The sequence below is a fragment of the Giraffa tippelskirchi genome, chromosome 7, assembly GCF_054371585.1.
Source record: "Giraffa tippelskirchi isolate mGirTip1 chromosome 7, T2T-mGirTip1v1.2.pri, whole genome shotgun sequence".
NCBI classification, from domain to species: domain Eukaryota; kingdom Metazoa; phylum Chordata; class Mammalia; order Artiodactyla; family Giraffidae; genus Giraffa; species Giraffa tippelskirchi.
The window spans coordinates 31,455,462-31,476,253 of record NC_137281.1 but is presented as its reverse complement, the minus strand read 5'-3'; the positions used below and the strand labels follow the sequence as shown (position 1 = coordinate 31,476,253).

Genomic DNA, 20,792 nt, shown 5'->3' with positions numbered 1-20,792 from the left:
GTAGTGAGGACTGCTTTAAATATTTTAAAAAGGAGATTTAAAAATATATAAATGTATTATACTTAATTCACGCAATGTGTCTTTTCCAGAAAGAAGAAAATGGTCAATTGTACAGACTTTGAATTCACAAGACCCATATTTGAATACTGGTCTCACTGCTTACCTCTGTCATCGGCTCCTGTTTTTAAAAACCTCTCTGAAGCTTACTTTGTCTTCACAACAACTCCATGGGGTTGGTACTGAGATATTTCTTCTTTCTGCAACGAATAAATTCAAATAATATCATTTAGAGTATTTAGCATATGGTTTAAAAAATGAGCAAATGCTCGTTGAACACAAACTATGGGATATATAGAATTAGGTAGAGAGGTTACAAAGATTAATAAAACACAATTGTTGTCCGAGAAGCTAACAATCTAGTGAGGAAAACAAGTATGGGCAGGTGATTTGCCAGGTGGCAAACATACAAAGAGTTAGAAACACAATGTGTCATTCTAACCAAGGTTGTGACCTCAAGGCTCCCTGGTGTAGGGGACAAAGGAGCTATGCCTTGAAGAAGAATGCATAGGATTTGGCCATACTGGATGCTATCTTGGGCATTATCTTATTTCTAGAGGGGATAAAGGGAAGTCTGAAGTTCTAAAAAAAAAAAAGTAATAGAAGAAAAACAGTCATAAAATAGAACCAAAATGTGACTTTGTATGTGATTAATACACGGAATGGTGCAAAACGCCAGAGAGGAGAGCTATAAGGCACCCTACACCCTTAACAAGAAGCCACAGGCAAACTTTCTGTGCAAATCCTCTAATCCTATTGATCCTGCCTGGAAAGCAGCGAGGCTAGTCAGCAACACAGAAGGGTGGCGATCGGCAGCAAGTGCTCACGGCAGGCACTGCACGCTTCGGGAAACTTAATCATATAACCTTCTTCATTACTCACGAAATCACCCGCTGTCAATACTCCAGCCACGGCCTCCCTGACTACTGCTGTTTAAGATCCTGTCAGTCTTCTCCCGAGATTTTGCCAACCAAATTCACTCAGAGCCATTTACAGGCAGTATTATCTCTGCTGATAACATTACACCACTCGTGCTATACAGAAATAGGAAAATAAAAGTCATTCCGGCGTTTTTGTTCTGGCATTCCCTTTGCAAAAGGCAAAGGGCCCCCTCTCTGTGAATAAGGACTGGGGTAGAAACGCCCTTCTGTGCTGTTGTTAAAAGCCAGACGAGCTGACTTTGATTATTCCAAGGAAGATTTTGGTCTGAACCACATGACGACATCATTATGATCGTGAAATTAATTAAGAACCATTATTGACTATCTCACTCTGCATCAGGCCATATATATGCTATCAGGGTTTCCTGTACCAATACTGTAAATTCATTACTATCTCTCTTGTGCTAAGATGAAAAAATACATGCACAGAGGAGTTTGAAAGGAAAAAATAAAATCTGTCCAAGACGATCTATCTAGTGACAGAAAGAGAAACACAATTTAAACCCAGGTTTTCCTGTTGCCATAGCCCTTATAATTTCCACTGATAAAGTGTATTTTTAGTCAATCCTTCATATGATGATTGTTGACGTAGAGATAAAATTCCTACTCAGTTACTGACTTTCAGAATTAGAGGTAAATTGACCTAATCAGATCTTTTCTAAAATAGTGATAAATTAAGTGATAAGAATCTTTAGATAATAAGAATGTATTGCCATCATACTTAAGGGTCAGTTTGAGACTTAAAGCACCCTGAGAATCTATTTTGTCTTTCAATAGGTAAACTGAATTATCATACTCACTCCAAATTTAATTCCAAATACGAACTCGCTACAGTTTTGATAAATGTATGCCAGTTTCTTTTTAATATCCCAAGGCCACTGCAAAGAGAGCAAGTTTCTACTGAATAATTTGCTTTTCCTCAATCCCAACATCCACTTTCTTTCATTTACTCTAATCCCATGGCTTATGAACTACAATGTCCCAACTGACTACACAATACTCCAGGTAGAATTGTGGTCATCGTTATTCTCTTTCACTCCCACAATGTTACCATTTGACTTCATTTCTACATTCTTAATAAATGAATTCATATTTTCTCATCTCCACCATTCTAGAGCTTTAATTCATTCCCTTGGCATTAGCTTCATGTACAGTTTAAAGAGACTTAAAGTCAACTATTTCATGTTTTCCTTCTACCAACATACCTCTCCTTGTATGAACGCATACTAAGTGGCTTCAGTCATGTCTGACTCTTTGAGACTCTATGGACCATTGCCCACCAGGCTCTTCTGTCCATAGGATTCTCCAGGCAAGAATACTGGAGTGGGATGCCATGCCCTCCTCCAGGGGATCTTCCCAACCCAGGGATCAAACTCTCATCTCATGTCTTCTGCACTGGCAGGTGGGTTCTTAACCACTAGTGCCACCTAGGAAACGCCTCTGACTACCACATCAATTGTTGTGAAATGCAAGTCTTGTGTTCGTGCTACCTTATTTAAAATGATTCAACATCCTTGTTCTTTTCAGGATGAAGTCCAGGCTGCTCAGCAAATCAGTGTCGTCATGGTCTTCCCACTGCCTTCTATCCAGCCTCCTTTGTCACTTCCAAACATATAATCACAAGTCCAGGGACACTTGACACACTTGGGGTCCCTGGAGATGTAATACTCTCCCTAGTATGTGGTGCCTTTGAACATTGTACTTCTATAGCCTGGAAATACCTCTACTTTGACCAGTTTCTGATTTAACATAACTTTTTCTCATAGAAGATGACACTCTTTTGCATGAGGTCTTCCTTTCATAGGTAGGATAAGATGCTCCTTTTCCAGGTCCTCATTGAACTATTCATTTATTCAAGCCATCCATTCAAGCAACATGTATTTATAGGGAACACATATAAATAAATTGACAAAAATATTGTCAAAATAATTGTCATAATTGACAAAAATAAATAACTGTCAATAAACAAATTGACAAAAAAAATTGACATAAACATGACAGTTTTTATATTAAATGCTATGAAAACAATGAAACAAAGTAATGAGAAAAATCAAGGGAAGAGGCAAAGTTTGCTTTGCATTGGCTGGCCAGGAATCTAACCCCTGAGAAGGTAAGATTTCCATTGAGATCTAAATATGAGAGAAGAGTCAATCATATGAAGAGGTAAGGAATGGCAATCCAGATAAGGGGGATAGCAAGAGCCAAGGCCCTGAGATGAGGATGAATCTGACAAGCCAAAGGAGCTGATGGAAAACCATCTTAGACTCCACATAACATTCCACAAACTGATAGGTTCATTAGGTAGGAATTCATACTCCAAACTCCACGTGGCTCTGTTTTGTTCAGAGCTTCAAAGCCTTAGTAGCTAGCTTGTACACTGACCATCTATGATTTATTAGGCACATAAAACTCTTTATGAAAAAATGGATAAATGTTTAGTGTGCATAGCCCTTCTACAGTATGAGCTTCTTGAAGCCAGAAACTCTATTTGTTTCTGTGTCCTTCGTAACTGTTGACCAAACTTGACACAAAGAAGGTGCTCAGTAGATATTTTTCAAATGACTGAATGGATGAATGAATAAATTAATGAATGATATGGGCCTAATTTAAGCATTAAATCTTATTGGCTGTTATAATTTTAACTATAACTAATCTCTAAAATGTGTCCTATGTCCTTAACCTGGCTTCACATTAGAACAGCAGGGGAATAAAATAAGAAAAATACCAGGCAGTCTGCTCATTACCCTCTGTCCTCTTCTCACCTCATTGACCAAGGACATGGTCTCCTACTCTAGGGAGTCTGTGATTATTTGTATTTCCAGGTGGCACTGCCAAGAGGCTTGGGGGCTATACTATTTACTGGTTAATAGCTAATCCCAAGTTTCTTTTGCTGTCACTGAGATAAATGGTACAGGCTACAGACAAGATCAGAAATGAAGCAAATTTTCAGCAGAGGCCAAGAGAAAACTTGTGTTGTACAGTCTATACTAAATCCCTAGCATTTGTGTGCAGATTTACTTGAAGAAAAAGATAGAAACAGGACTTTGGTGCTCATAATTCCAATATTAAACTTGTTTTTATACAGGGAACTTACATTTGTAACCAATTAATTGAGGGATACAATTATTAAATGGAATCATCCATTTCTCTCTTTCCCTTTTCTGCATGTACTCCTAGTCCTATATTTAGTGATAGATCAGGATGAATACTTTTTAGAGATGTGAATTTTATTTTTCTTCCATTTACAGATGGAAATAATGAAATGCAGAGAGAAAGGGACATAATCACAGGTACATAATGAATAGATGGAACTACGGGATTCTTATGCCACTATGTTACCTGTGATGTGTAACTCAGTTTCTTTAGCTCTAAAATGGAGATACTCACAGAATTATTGTGCAGACTTAATTAGATACAACATTTATTCTTCTGAACTGGAATCCAGAGGAATCAATTCTGTGTACCAACGTGTATTTACAGCTTAATTCTATGTTGCTAAAGATTCTCCTGGGCTTCTCTGGTGGCTCAGCTGGTAAAAAATCTGCCTGCAATGCAGGAACCTGGGTTTGATACCTGGGTTGGGAAGATCCCCTGGAGAAGGGAACAGCTACCCACTCCAGTATTCTGGCCTGAAGAATTCCATGGACTATTCCATGGGGTCACAAAGAGTCGGACATGACTAAGTGATTTTCACTTTCAAAGATTCTCCTATTCAAATGCATTTGAGTAAGTGCTAATGAGGTGGATGAAACTAGAGCTTATTATACAGAGTGAAGTAAGTCAGAAGGAGAAAAACAAATATTTTATATCAACACATATATATGAAATCTAGAAAGATGGTACTAATGAACCTATTTGCAGGGCAGCAATGGAGACATAGACATAAAGAATAAATTTATGGACATAAGCAGTGGATAGGAAGGAGGGTGGGATGAATGGAGAGAGGAGTATGGGAACATATACACTAAAATATGTAAAATAAAGAGCCAGTGGGAATTTGCTGTATGACCCAGGGAATTCAAACTAGGGCTCTGTAACAACCTAGAAGGGTGGGAAAGGGTGGGAGGTGGGAGGGAGGCTCAAGAGGGAGGAGACACATGTATACCTATGGCTGATCCATGTTGATGTATGGCAGAAACCAGCACAATACTGTAATCATCCTTCAATTAAAAATAAATTTAAAGAGTGACTAAAAAATTTCTCCTATTCAGAAATTCTTGGACTTGGCCCTTTACATGGCAATCAGGCTCTCTCCTAATTATTTCTAGGAAACCTAATCATAGGGCACTGTATTTTGGCAATTTGGTATGAAATGAACATTTATGTTCTAATCCAACCCTCCAGTGCCAATAACCATAAATCTAGGATACATACATATTATTCACAATCTCATCCTACAGTCCACAGGACAGGGCACTGTTTCCTTCATATACTCAGGTAGGATGCTATATTCCTGTGTAATATTCTGGACTATCTTCCTCAAGTGTGGAGGTCTGCTTTTGAACTCCACACCTGATCTTTATGCTAACATTTATGGTTTCAACCACTTTCCAAGGCATCTACCTGTAACTCCTGAATATCTACCTTCTTGAATATCTAAAAAGATGCAGAATACTGACCGTAGTTCAGCTGGTAAAGAATCTGCCTGCAATGGAAGAGACCCCAGTTCAGTTCCTGGGTTGGGAAGACCCACTGGAGAAGGGATAGGCTACCCACTCGGTATTCTTGGGCTTCCCTTGTGGATCAGCTGGTAAAGAATCTGCCCGCAATGAGGGAGACCTGGGTTCGATCCCTGTGTTGGGAAGATCCCTGGAGAATGGAAAGGCTACCCACTCCAGTATTCTGCCTTGGAGAATCCCATGGACTGTATTGTCCAGGGGGTCGCAAAGAGTCAGACATGACTGAGCCACTTTCACTTTCACTGTATTCTAGCCACTGGACAAGGCAATTTATTTGAAGCCTTTTGTGTGTGTTAAAGAAAAATTATTATATATCCCCAGTTATAACTGGAAGACCTGAGGCTCAGAAAAGCGAACTATCATGCTGCAGATAAGATGTCTTATAAACTGTCAAAGTCACTGCACCAAGCCACTTCCTTAATACATTTTAAATGCATTAATGGCCCTTGAGATTTTGAAGATAACTGATAATTTTTTTTTAAATGTGCCTAAGTAAGATAGACAAGACTGGCCTTTCAATGTGTCATACTTTTTAAATGCTTTGGCATCTTTGCAGTTGACATTCGGCATTGGGTAATAAGTCACAAGTCTGAGTACTTTGATGACATAATGCTGTGCTTCTCAGCATCTGCCACCATTCATCTTTCACAATCTCCCATTCATTCTGTTAATTTTAATTTTAAAATATTCCTCTGACCATTTGTATTTGTATTAGTATTTATATTAGGTTGCCCTGGTACATGTAGACTACGCTAATTTTCTTTATCATTCTCATAATAAAAATAATCCTTTTTACACAAAATTTAAAATAAGCTTCATGAAAAGGAAATCCTAAAATTACAAGTGGTAAAAACTTGAAAGATAACATAAAGAAGGAAATATGGGAGTCTGAAGATGGTTTAATGGTGGAATCCAACCATTCATTCATTTCTTATGTGAATTTATCAATCATCTATGAAGCATTTACATGGGAACATAGTAATAGAAATTTAATTCACAGCAATAGAGTTTAAAAGTGGACTAGACATATTAATACTTCTTGCCCTAAAGGAGCTTACCATACAGTCAGTCAGTTCAGTCGCTCAGTCATGTCCGACTCTTTGCGACTCCATGAATTGCAGCACACCAGGCCTCCCTGTCCATCATCAGCTCCCGGAGTCCACCCAAACCCATATCCATCGAGTCGGTGATGCCATCTAACCATCTCATCCTCTGTCGTGCCCTTCTCCTCCTGCCCTCAATCTTTCCCAGCATCAGGGTCTTTCCAAATGAGTCAGCTCTTCGCATCAGGTAGCCAAAGCATTGGAGTTTTAGCTTCAACATCAGTCCTTCCAATGAACACCCAGGACTGATCACCTTTAGGATGGACTGGTTGGATCTCCTTGCAGTCCAAGGGACTCTCAAGAGTCTTCTCTGACACCACAGTTCAAAAGTATCAATTCTTCAGTGCTCAGCTTTCTTTATAGTCCAACTCTCACATCCATACATGAACACTGGAAAAACCATAGCCTTGACTTGACAGATATTTGTTGACAAAGTAACAGGAGATGGCAAGAGTGAACACTGACATTCTAGGAATCAGTGAACTAAGATGGACTAGAATGGGTGAATTTAATTCAGATGACCATTATATCTACACTGTGGGCAGGAATTCCTTAGGAGAAATGGAGTAGCCATCATGGTCAACAAAAGAGTCCGAAAAGCAGTACTTGAATGCAATCTCAAAAACGACAGAATGATCTCTGTTCGTTTCCAAGGCAAACCATTCAATATTACGGTAATCCAAGTCTGTGCCCCGACCAGTAACGCTGAAGAAGCTGAACTTGAACGGTTCTATGAAGACCTACAAGACCTTCTAGAACTAACACCCCCAAAAATGTCCTTTTCATTATAGGGGACTAGAATGCAAAAGTAGGAAGTCAAGAAACACCTGGAGTAACAGGCAAATTTGGCCTTGGAATACAGAATGAAGCAGGGCAAAGGTTAATAGAGTTCTGCCAAGAGAATGCACTGGTCATAGCAAACACCCTCTTCCAACAACATAAGGAAAGGAAAGGAAAAGAAAGTCGCTCAGTCGTGTCCGACTCTTTGCAACCCCGTGGACTGTAGCCTGCCAGGCTCCTCCGTCCATGGGATTCTCCAGGCAAGAACACTGGAGTGGTTTGCCATTTCCTTCTCCAGGGGATCTTCCCGACCCAGGGATCGAACCCAGGTCTCCCGCATTGGAGGCAGACGCTTTAACCTCTGAGCCACCAGGGAAGTCCAACAACATAAGAGAAGTCTCTATACATGGACATCACCAGATAGTCAACACCGAAATCAGACTGATTATATTCTTTGCAGCCAAAAACGGAGAAGCTCTATACAGTCAGCAAAAACAAGACCAGGAGCTGACTGTGGCTCAGATCATGAACTCCTTATTGCCAAATTCAGACTGAAATTGAAGGAAGTGGGGAAAACCACTAGACATTCAGGTATGACCTAAATCAAATCTCTTATGACTATACCGTACAGTAGGAAACAAATGAAAGCATACAAGCTCAACAAATACAATAAGTGACTTACCAAAAGTTTTTCCTTTTGCTTACCATGCTGGCTGCTGTTGCTATATCCTCTTTGCCACCTACTTAATATTTTGTTTGCCTGACTGGATTTATTCCCATCACCTACTGCTTCAACTACTCTCAAGCATCTGTCCCACTCCAATAGGTTTTTTTTGTCTCTCATCCCTAACTCTTCCAAATGACCTTTGTCTTGACAGCTTTTTGCTAAGCCTGAACTAAGCTTTGGCAACCTCATATTTTTGCTAAGCACCGCCCTTGGGTTAGGTTTCAGTTCCAGGACCTTATTCCTGAGATTCTGGGTACCCAGAAAACTTCTGGGTTTAAGCCAAACAGAGAAACAAGAGATGAACTAATTTAGCCTTTTGTCACTCAATTGCAGGGACTATTCTGAGCTTGGATTCTATGCAATTCTGCTATAAATTGACCAAGTTTGGTGGTAGCGTTAAGGGCACAGTAAATAGAGAATAAAGCAGAGGGACAGATGGATGCTTTCAGAATCCTTAAGGCAGGAAATGGAGATACCCAGTCACAGTACTTAAGGAGAAAGACCGTTAGCAGAAAAAAATGTAGCAGCAAGCATGAAGGTCTTCACTTCAGTCTTGCTTGACATGAGCGGTGAAGTCAAAAATATCTGTTGGGGCAGCGGTTCTGCCTGCTGTGCCTGCCTTCATGAAAATCTTTCACTGAGGAAATATATGCTTTAAAATTCAAATGAGCAAAGATTTTTTTCTCCTCACATAAATTTAAAGAGTAAATTCAAACATGCTCCTGCCTTAATGAAAATAAGCTGTTTAAAGATATACCCTTGAGGCAAGAGACTTTTATTGACTTTTGTATAGTGATAAAGAACACACCTGCCAATGCAAGGGACATAAAAAGATCTGGGTTCAGTCACTGGGTCAGGAGGATCCCCTGGAGGAGGGCATGGCAACCCTCTCCAGTATTCTTGTCTGGTGAATCCTCATGGACAGAGGAGCCTGGTGGGCTACAGCCCACAGGGTCACAAAGAGTTAGACACAACTGAGAAACTTGGCATACACACATTTTAAACACCCATCACAGTGATAAAGACAGGTGCAAGACATTTGACGGAATTCATGTCCAACTTTCTTGTGACCCCATGCACAGTAGTCTGCCAGGTTTCGTTGTCCATGAGATTTTCCAGGCAAGAATAATGGAGTGGGTAGCGATTCCCTTTTCCAGGGGATCTTCTCAACCTAGAGATTTAACCTGAGTCTCCTGCTTTGTAGGTAGATTCTTTACTGTCTGAGCCACCAGGGAAGCCCCTTCATATATAATGACAGATTTCAATTAGTAGAAAAGCTAAGAGGCAGTCATACCTTGAAATCCAGAATGTGAGATTTGGAAGAGATGTCTAAGGTAGCCAAGTATTGGGTATGTAAACATATGTTATCTAACTTTTCAAGCTCTGTAAAGTAAGAATAACTTCCCAAAGAGCTATGTGTCTTTAAGCACTATTAGGAGAGAAAGAGTGCAGTACATGATTAACAATATCTGTTATGGGTAAAAGAAGGGAAAATAGAAGTATTAGCTTGATGTTTTGGCTCTTCCTAATTCTTGTTGTATATCCCCATTGCAAAGAGTTCAAAGTAAAATATTTATTAGTTTGAGTTCACTTAATCATTAAGAGATCAATTAGAATCTAGGGTGTTTTTTTTTTCAATCTCTTTGCACCTAAATAATGAGACTGAGAGGAAAATAAAATGGAGATATTAAGAGTGTCTACTTAGTAGATTTGCAGTCACATTTGACATAAAGAATGCAAAAAACCTGATGTAAAGTTAGAACTCAGTGGTCACTATTATCGAAAATGAAAAATGAACTTGTGTTCAAGGATTTTCTAAGTCTTAGTTGACATGAAATCAAGTGAGATGAACTGTACCAATTTTTTTAAAGGCTATTGAACAAGAACTGCCTGTGTTTCCAGAGTGGAATCTTGGCTAAGATATACTGGAAAAAGTGCCATCTGCTCTTTCATTGTCTGCATATAGAAAAGGGCCCTTAGTTAAAACTCATTTGAAACGAAACAGCTGAGAAAGTGTGTTGCTGGAGCAAGGCAAAATTGAGGAGAACAAAAAGCATGTATTGCTTCTTCAAATTTTGCCTGAGGGCAGCATCCTAAATCTAAGTGACCAAGTATGACTACAAAGAGTGGTCACAGCCAGACTTTGCTCTTGTTCAGTCCCTTAGTAGTGTCCGACTCTGCGATCCAAAGGCCTGCAACATGCCAGGCTTCTCCTGGGGTTTGCTCAAATTAATTTCCATTGAGTTGGTGATGCCTTCCAACCATCTCATCCTCTGCCACCCTCTTCTTTTGTCTTCAATCTTGCCCAGCATCAAGGACTTTTCCAATGAGTCGGCTCTTTGCATTAGGTAGCCAATGTATTGGAGCTTCAGCTTCAGCATCATTCCTTCCAATGAATAGTCAGGGTTGATTTCCTTTAGGATTGACTGGTTTGATCTCCTTGCTGTCCAAGGGACTCTCAAGTGTCTTCTCCAACACCAGTTAAAGTGCTGCACTCAATATGTCAGCAAATTTGGAAAATCTGGAAAACTCAGCAGTGGCCACAGGAATGGAAAAGATCAGTTTTCATTCCAATCCCAAAGAAGGGAAGTGCCAAAAAATGTTCAAACTACCAGACAATTGTGCTCATTTCACATGCTAGTAAGGCTATGCTCAAAATCCTTCAAGCTAGGCTTCAACAGTACGTGAACCGAGAACTTCTAGATGTACAAGCTGGGTTTAAAAAAGGCAGAGGAGCCAGAGATCAAATTGCCAATATTCACTGGATCATAGAGGAAGCAATGGAATTCCAGAAAAAGCATCTACTTCTGCTTTACTAACTACAGGAAAGCCTTTGACTGTGTGGATTAGAGCCAGACTACATGTAAAATTTGGAGAATTCTACTAACTGCTATGACTATTTCTCTGTCTTGTGGATTCACTGAATAAGTATTGTACTTGTGCTTCTGAGACTTAAATTCTGTAATCAAACCCATTGACGTCTATTGCTGTGGAAGAAAGAAAAAAATAATGTCTAGCTGAACTAAGAACCAAACTGAGCATAAAGAAAAAAAATAAAAATAAGTGTTTTGGTGCAGAGGAAGCTAAGCTGTGCATGGCAGCAAATACTCTGAAGATATTGATGCCAGCACTGTGTCAGAAAAAGATAACTAATAGAGTGTGTTCTTCCTCCCCACAGGCTTCACTCTGATCATCTGGAGGGCTCATTTAATGCATGGGATATCACATTTAATATCGTCAATCATGGTGATAACTGACTGTAAGAAATTGGCAAAATCTATTATCAATAGATATTATATTTCTGGGGCTACTGAATAGCATGGGATTCAAGAGTTTGCTTTGTCTAGGTACTAGTTACAAAAGGAAGGTACTAACTGCATTTTGGGGCTCTTTTTTTTTTTTTTTTTTTTAATTTGAAGCTCTTGGTTCAAGACTGATAGGGTGCTGTCCTCCGAGAAAGAGTTGGTACTAGTGGGAGTAGCAGTTGCTGTTCCCATTGTGCTCATTGGCGGTGAGTCAGCACAGTCTGAAATGGCCCAGTTCATGTTTGGAGATGACCTTGAGGGCCCTCATTCATCCAGGGTCACTGAGTAGGGGGCCCATTCAGCAGCTGTTCTCCTACATGTGGTAGCATCATAGCCATGAACCTCCAGCCCGACTCCTGCAGTATCTTGTGCATCCGACTGTGGTCATTGGTCACATCCTGCAGTCTTGGGGGCACCTTGCATGGGTCCCACAGTAGGAAGGCCAAGGTTTATGCCATGGGCCCTTATGGCCCCACAATGTTCCAGGCCCCCTCAGACATCACTGTGGCAGGACTGAGATCACTGCTGGTGCCCAGCAGCACGATGATGGCGTTCTTCCCAGCCACAGTCTTGCCACATCGGCCATCTGCTGGACGTCACCCTCTATCATGTGGGCTTGGCTGGGGCCCTCTGCGGGCAGCCTGGAGGAGGTGTTCCACACCAGCACTGTCATCTCATAGCCCACCCGCACCGCCTGACCAGGTGGTGAGCTATGTCCATAGTCTCTTGATCCCCTAAATTATTCAGATTTTAGTTTAAATCCAGCTCTACTACTATATACTAGTGGTAGTAGAATTCAGCAGGATACTTCAACTTGCAAGGCTTCAGTTTCTTCTTTGAAAAATGAGGTTAAATTTATTTATCAAGGCTTGTTCACAGGACTGATGCAGAGGCATAATTCATGAAAAAAAATGCCAACACAAATCCCAATAGCAATGAAACAACTAACTTAACTCTTTATAGTTCAAGGCTTAGGATGCCAGTTTCTTTGCCTATCTGTATCTATATCTTTATTCACATCTATATCTATATTTAATGCACACCTGTTTCCAGGTGGTGCTAGTGGTAAAGAACCTGTCTGCCAATGCAGGAGTCATAAGAGACACAGGTTTGATCCCTGAGTTGGGAAGACCCCCTGGAGAAGGACACAACAACCCACTCCAGTATTCTTGTCTGGAGAATCTGACGGACTATGTCCATAGGATTGCAAAGTGTCGGACATGACTGAAGTGTCTTAGCATGCACGCGTGGTGTATACCTAAAGTAACATAATATGGTCCCATACGAGGTTCTATAACCTCTATACACAAGCATTGGCTTGATTTCCTAATAATCATCTGAGGTACAACTTTCATTAAAATCAGAATACTTACTTTTAGTTTTTTGCCCAAGTAAATCTTGATTCAAACCTCTATCTTATAACAGAGAGTCAGCCACACTTCTTTTTCAGAAATCCAGCTTATATTTTATTTGTTGTGGTAACCAATGTCAAAGATTGAAAGTTGCTCAGCCAGTACTGTAGGAATTATGAAGCTACAACTTTCCAACATAAATTTTCATCCTGGAAGTCTTGTCAAAAAACCTTTCTACACACCTGAGTGGTACTTGGGAGTCATGCTCTATTTCTAAAAACAAAACTTTAAGAAGAGTGTTCACTGAAGAGCAGACCAGAGATAAAGATGTTTAGGAATAATCGGCTTAGTTGTTACATAAATTCAGTGAACCCAACAGTGTTTCACTGCGTTCTTTTTTTCCTTCTCTGAGCCAGTGTTTATACACAAAAATCTTGGAATACTCTTGTTTTCATCTGCTGCAGCTTTTCTAGGAGCACCACTGCCTTCCAAAAGCAAGTGAAATGCCTAAGATTATATTAATTTGCATTACAACACATAACTCGTTAAGAGAATAGATAATTTTTGGTGACTAGGCAGTTGTTTCATTCTAACATCAGGAATTACGTTTCATCATGCATTTGATGGTCCACATATCACATCTGAATGATTTTTCAGGAATTGAATTTTAAGCCACCCGAAGCCCCTGTTTTGAATTCTCAGCCCTCCATTCTGGGAGGAGTCTCAGCCCATCTGCACAAGTGGAGCATGTGATTCTTTCCTAGTTAATCAGAACTTTGCAACCTCCTCACCCCAGTGATTTGTTCAGGTGTGGGTATGTGATCTAGCCATTGCCAACCAAATTCAGTAAAACTTTTTCTTTGAATCTGACAAGAATGATTTCATGTTATTGCTGCCAAAATCACCTGAAAGCACTTAGGCTAGTGCTTTTTTGGATACACGGACACAGTAAGGAGAGCCAAGAGAGAGAAACTAGGGTGGTAACATTTTCTACAACATTTTGTCATGAAATGTTTTTATATATAAAGAAAAGATGAAGCTATTTTACTGTAATCACCTAATTACCTGCCACCAAGATTCTAAAATTAACATTATGCCATAGTTGGTTTTTCATACATCCAACCATCCCATTCTCCAATCATCAACCCATTTAAATTTTTGAATGCCTATCAAAGTAAGTCACAAACTACTCTGTATCATTTCCTAAGCCCCCATATTGATGATGGTAGGCAGAATTTCTGCAGAAATTTTAGTTACAATAATCAACAAATCCCTTTTTCCTTAAGCCAGTTTGATGAAAATGACATAATGAGTTTTTAAATCTAACATACAGAGTTTTAAAAATGACGTACACGTTTTTAAATAAATAGCTGTACATAATTCTTTGTTATTGGATTGCTTTCCTCAGTTTCTTACACATTCATAGAAAGTGTGAATAATGAAGAATATTGGCCAAATATCACTTCAAAATTTTATGGGTCATTGTAGTGACCCTCAGAACCTATTTCCACAATCCACTCCTAGAATATATAAACATCGATTTTCAAAAACCTCTCCATTTGATTAAATTTATTTTCAAGAGTCCATACTTTGTCTTAATGTTATACGGAATGTTAATTGTAAATGCCTTTAGTGAATATTACTGCAGAACATTTTCTAAATTACTGAAAGTATATTTTGGAATTGCAGCAGTTACCAATTCTGCTAATGAGGACGGAGTTTACAGTAAAATTTTCAAAGCCTACAAATCATAATAGATCATGAAGAGATCATAAAATATCAAATATTAGTCTAAATGACTTCCAACAATAAAATTACTGCCTAGGGATTTTTCCAGCACAAAACTTTGAAAACTTTTAAATAAAATCCTGGCCAAAGAGCTCCTAGAAATATATTTTAATGTTCGAAGCCTATGTTTTAATGTTTTCAATACTTCTATATTTCTTAATATATATTTTATGAACTTTCACCACTGATGCTATTTAAGCATGTGACAAACCTGCATAATAATTAGCATAGCACTCTCAATGAAAAGATGGAAGGGTTATTTTTAAAACCTGTAGATGTTGCAGAGGCTATTGAAGTAAAATCAACATAAATGCATGAGTCTTCAATCATGTTCATTAGGCTTACTGACTGTAAATGGCTGGAAGCCAGAGGTCATTTTTGTAATCTTTCCCATTTCTTTCTGTATTGCTAACTTAATTTTCACAGAAAAAAAATTCAATGGGCCTCTTATACAAGCTAATAATTTCATACATGATAGTAGTTGTCAGTATCACTTGGCATTTTCTATCCATTAGCTGGTTCTTTCCAGGCAGCATAAAGGATGCTTTCTACTGCATTGACAGACATAGTGCATTTTGATATAATTATTATTTAATGTCTAGTAACTCTGTATCAGGGACTTCTGTGGTGGCTCAGTGGTAAGGGATATGCTTGCCAATGAAGGAGATGTGGGTTCAATCCCTGGGTTGCTAAGATCCCCTAGAGAAGGAAATGGCAACCCATTCCAGTATTCTTGCCTAGCAAGCCCCATGAACAGAGCCTGGTGGGCTACAGTCCATGGGGTTGCAAAACAGTCAGATACAACTTAGCAAGTAAATACCAACAACAACTGTGTATCAGGCAGTATTCTAAGCACATGGTATGTTTCAATATATCTAATTAAAAACATTTATTTTATTGTGGAAAGAACAGAAACATGAGATCTGCACTGAAGTGTAAGTGTACACTACAGAATGCGGTGCAGCAGACCTCTAGAGCTTATCTCCCTTAACTGAAACTTTATGTTTATCGACTAGTAATTCCCCATTCATTATTCTCTCTGGCCCCTAGTAACCACTATTATACTCTTTGATTCTATCAATTTGACTATTTTTGATATCTTGTGTTAAGTGGAATCATCCAATATTTGTCTTTCTGTGACCGGCATATTTTACTTAGCACAATGTCTTCAAGGTTCGTCCATGTTGTAGCATATTGGAGACCTTCTTTTTTAAGTTTCTACAGTATTCCACTATGTGTTTATACCATGATTTCTTTATCTGTTCATCCATCAATGGATTTATAGGCTGTTTCCATATTTTAGCTACTATGAATACTGCTGCAATAAATATGGAAGTGTTAATACATCTTTGAGATTCTGATTTCAAAGTTTTTGAATAAGTAATCAGAAGTGTGATTGCATGATCCTATAGCAGTTCCATCTTTAATTTTTGAGTTATCTCCATACTGTTTTCCATAAAATCTATACCATTACTTCTGCACAGTAAAGGAAATGATCAACAAAGCAAAAAGGAAACCTATGGAATGGGAGAAAATGTTTTTAAACCATATGTCTTAAAAGCAGTTAATTATATAATTTCAAATAATTAATAATATCCAAAATATATAAGGAATTCCTACAACTCAATAGAAAAAAGACCCAATTTAAAAAATGAGCTAAGACCTTGAATAGATATTTCTCCAGAGAAGACATACAAATTACTAACAGGCATCTGAAGGAAGAGTTAATGCCATTAATCCAGGGAAAGTACAAATCAAAACCTCAATAAGATATCACCTCACCCTTGTCGGGATAGCTATTATAAAATATATATATATATATATATATATATATATATATATATATAAAAACAAACAAGCATTTGCAAGAATGTGGAGGAAATGGAGCACTTTCACATTGCTGGTGAAAATTATTTATTTTTCACTACAATCTTCTAAGGTAAATACTAATTTCCCCACTTCATAGATGAGGAAGCAGAGGTAAAAAGAGTTTAAATAACTGGTTCAGGATCACATAGATAAAAATTGTGACCTAACTGATTTCAAAAACATGATCTTTACAACTATGTTTTTCAAATGGAAAAACATGGGACCATCAAGAAGATATCTGTGAGCATTCTAGATGCCAAAGGCACTTGGTGTGAAAGATCATTATTTGATGTTAAAGCCAGACATTGTCTGCCTATGATCACATCAGTCTCCTGCAGATGCTGATGTGAATGGCAGAAGCTGGTTATAATGGGGCCATCCACAGGATCCTAATAGTTCTTAATGTAAAACTAATGCCCTGTAATAGAAGTCCAGCCACTGTATAGAGAATGGAGGACCCCTTTAAACACAGACACTTAGGAACCTAGACTGAGTTGGAAAATATTCCAGAAAGAACTATTATGAAGGTCAGGGTAAAAATGCAAGAGTTCTGCACATTATAAATCTTCAATAAACAGAAAATGCTCATTTTTTTAGTGTTTTCATAATAGCAGCCAAAAACTAGGAATTCCTTTTCTTGAGGGTATTTTGAGAGGGGGAAAAAACAAAACTGCTTATGGGCCAATTAAAACTGGCCAGTCTGTCTTTTGTTCCTTTGAGCCTGATATTCTGACAGGCTGACATGATTACATTATGTCTTCTCCTCTAACTTTATAAGCTTATCTTCCAGATGAACCAGCTTTGTGACCCTGAGCTTTCAGGAGAGGACTAAAATGATCTGGGAGCTGGTGAGGGAAGACACTGTCTATTACGAAGTTAGGGTGCTCAGGGAGTGAATGAGCTTGTCAGACACTTGTTTACAAAACTCCACGCATATGCACGCACACATTCTCAGTCGTGTCCTACTCTTTGCGACCCTGTGGACTGTAGCCCACCAGGCTCCTCTGCCCATGGGATTCTCCAGGCAAGAACACTGGAGTGGGTTGCCATGCCCTCCTCTAGGGGATCTTCCCAGCCCAGGGATCGAACCTGTGTCTCCTGTGTCTCCTGCATTGGCAGGTGGATTCTTTACCTATAGAAGACCCTAAAAATAGTCACAGGATTAAAGAAATAAACATCCCTGGACTCTGTTTCCTTTCCCCTTATTTGTTTTTATGCCATTTATTCCTGATGAATCAACTTTATAATGCATGCTTTGTGTTTTGACTTGTTGGTTTCTTTGTCTTAAATACACTCTAGTCTGACGAGTTTAACAACTGCCTCTTTCGGAGAACCCAGTGTGAGATGGAGTGAAGTATGTGTTTTTTCCAGAAGCAGTACTGCAGAATTCAGTGGTTCGACAATGTGTTTAATATATACCTACTATGTGCCAATACTTGGCTAGTCTCTGTGGATTCAACGTAGAACCAAAAGAATATAGTCTTTGCTGCCGTGAAATTTATGGCTAGTGTTAAAAAAGAAAAAAAAAGGAGAGAGACAATACACAAATATTGCTCCAGCTTTAGCTAAACTTGCTCTCAAATTCTAAAATAAATTATTTTATTCAAGAGCAAGGGAAAGTGAGTCATAGTCATTTAGAACACTCAATCTGGAAGATAGTGAAGTGCTGGGATGGCAAACATCTATCAGGCAAGATGCTGCTCGGCTGCTCCACCGATGCTCTTGCATCATTAACTGGCCCCTGCAATCTCCCTCGTTGCATTTCTGTGTGGATCAAACTCTTGTCACAACATGGCTTTCCAGATAGACGTTCTCAACTATTGGAAAAGACACAAGATCCATCCTTTGCCACTCTTAATGTACTTCACCCCATCCTATTTGCCATCAGTGATAACTGACATCTGGGCTTCCCTGGTGGCTCAAATGGAAAAGAATCTGACTGCATGCAATGCAGGAAACCCAGGTTCAATCTCTGGAGAAGGGAATAGCAACCCACTCTGGTATTCTTGCCTGGAGAATTCCATGGACAGAGGAGGCTGGTGGACTACAGTCCGTGGGGTTACAATGAGTCAGACACAGCTGAGCAATGTATACTTTCACTCACTTCATAACTGACATCTAGAAAGGTCCAATACACCACACGAGGTGACTCAGTTTAGCAGGAGCAAAGCTGGAACCTGGGTCTATGTAGCCTGTATCTCAATATAATATTCTCTTCTATCTCATCATTCACTTTGAAATCCCTGCCATGGAGAACTACAAAAATGGAGCATGTCCTACAGAAGATAGGTGTTTTGGAGGAGATTTTATAACGATTGTATACTGAAGCCAGAGTATGGCTTTCTATTTTTCCGTTTTCTCTTTCTTTTCTCCCTTCTTTGTCTTATTCTCTTTTCCTTCTGTTTTTGCCTGGTGTTCTGAGAAAAGAAGATCTGCTTCGTTGCCTAGAGGAGAATTCTTAGATCTAATGCTTAGTGCCAAGTCTTAGAATCAGGTTTAATCACATGTAATTCTCAAGCTCAGAATTTAATGTGACAGTTAAGTATGGTGAATGAATCTGCCTCTTGTATGACACAGGATATTTTTTATGGCCAAAACTGTTCCCATTTTCACTTAGGTCTCCCACTTGAATTTTACATTCTAAGTACAAGTGAAATAAGCCCCATATTCCCATTGTTATTGTATAGTTGAAGAAAATAAAATGAATATATTTTTATATTGTGGTTGTATTCTTCAAAAATTCTTCCAAAACATAGTCCCAAACCACACAAATGTCTTAGCAGCTGCAGTTAGAAGGCTCCTTGGAGAGGTGAAGTAATTGACTTCTAGAACCCAAGAAACCACTGTCAAACATACTGAAAAAAAAAAAAAAACTTGAGTCAAATCATTTAATCTAAAGCCACCCTGTGAGTTTCCATCTTCTTCTTAGCAACATCGAATAACTAGTACTGAATAGTTAGTATTAGAGGAATCTCATAATCAAATTTCCCAACAATAATACCTAGCACATTTCCCCCTGTTTTAACACTATTGAGTTTTCATGCTCATATCTGTATAATGTGCATGTAGAAAATAAGGACACCAAAAGAATAAACGCTGAAGATGAGATTAAATCCTAGATATGTTCCCTCCAAATCTGGATCACACCATTATCTGCTTTGTGTCCAGGAAGAAAGGGTATCTTCCTCATTTTCTTCCCTTGCTCGAGTGAACCGGTCGGTGAGTGACTGAGTGAGCATGAGTGCTCAGTCATGTCCAACTCTTTGCGGCCCCACCGGCTATAGGCTCCTCTGTCCATGGAATTTTTCAGACAAAAATACTGGAGTGGGTTGCCATTTCCTCCTCCAGGGGATCTCCCTGACGGAGGGATTGAACCTGCATCTCTTGCATCTCCTACATTGGCAGGCAGATTCTTTACTACAGCACTACCTGTATGCACGAGGCAAGTGCTAGAGGATTTGAAGAGTCTGATTTGTTACCTAGAGTGATAAATATTGTGCTCATTAGTTAAATAAGAGAGCCACAAAATAATAAATAAGATGCCAGAGTCTGATTCAAATGGGATCTTCCTCTATCTTGTATACAAATACCTTGTTAATTTCTAATGCTCCATGTGCTTTTATATTCAAAAAATGCTTTTCTTCTTGCCTTTTAAAGCAAATAGATTCTAAGATAGTTCCTATGACCTCCACCTCCTAGTATTCATGACTTGTGTAATCCCCTCCCCAGCATGTGAGGAAGGTGTATGACTTGCTCCTAACAAATACAATAGGACAAAGACAATGAGATATCACATCCATGATAATATTACATACAGGTTATTCCCTTGCTGCTAACAGACACTCTTTTACTCACTTAGAGGAAGCAAAAAAGCTATGCTGGGAGGGCCCTTGCAGCAAGGAACCAGGGTGTATTACAGTTAACAAGAGTACATGCAAAAAACTAAGTCTCCCAATCGAACAGCCCACAAGAAGCTGAATGCCACCCATAGCCCCTTGAGCCTGGACATGGATCCTTTCCCAGTCCAGCCTTAGATAAGATTGCATCCCTGGCCAAAACCTTGATTTTTAACCTTGAGAAACATGAAAAAGAAGACCTAGCTAAGCTGTGCTTTGACTTCTAGCTCACAAAAGTGTGTGAGATAATTAATATATGTTGCTTTAACATGTTAAGTTTTGTTAATAATGTTAG

General features: G+C 39.1%; 1 protein-coding gene and 1 pseudogene across 4 annotated transcripts in view; both read right to left on the bottom strand.

Annotated features, from left to right (window-relative positions):
- CDH8 (cadherin 8) overlaps positions 1-20,792 on the bottom strand; it is a 1,308,359-nt gene that overhangs the window by 650,565 nt on the left and 637,002 nt on the right. For all 4 annotated transcript variants that reach the window (XM_081511605.1, XM_081511603.1, XM_081511604.1 and 1 more), the window contains one exon: positions 164-257. The gene's annotated coding sequence lies outside the window, so the exon portion shown is untranslated. The remainder of the gene's footprint in view (positions 1-163; positions 258-20,792) is intronic.
- LOC145513733 (flavin reductase (NADPH) pseudogene) lies at positions 11,756-13,208 on the bottom strand (annotated as a pseudogene).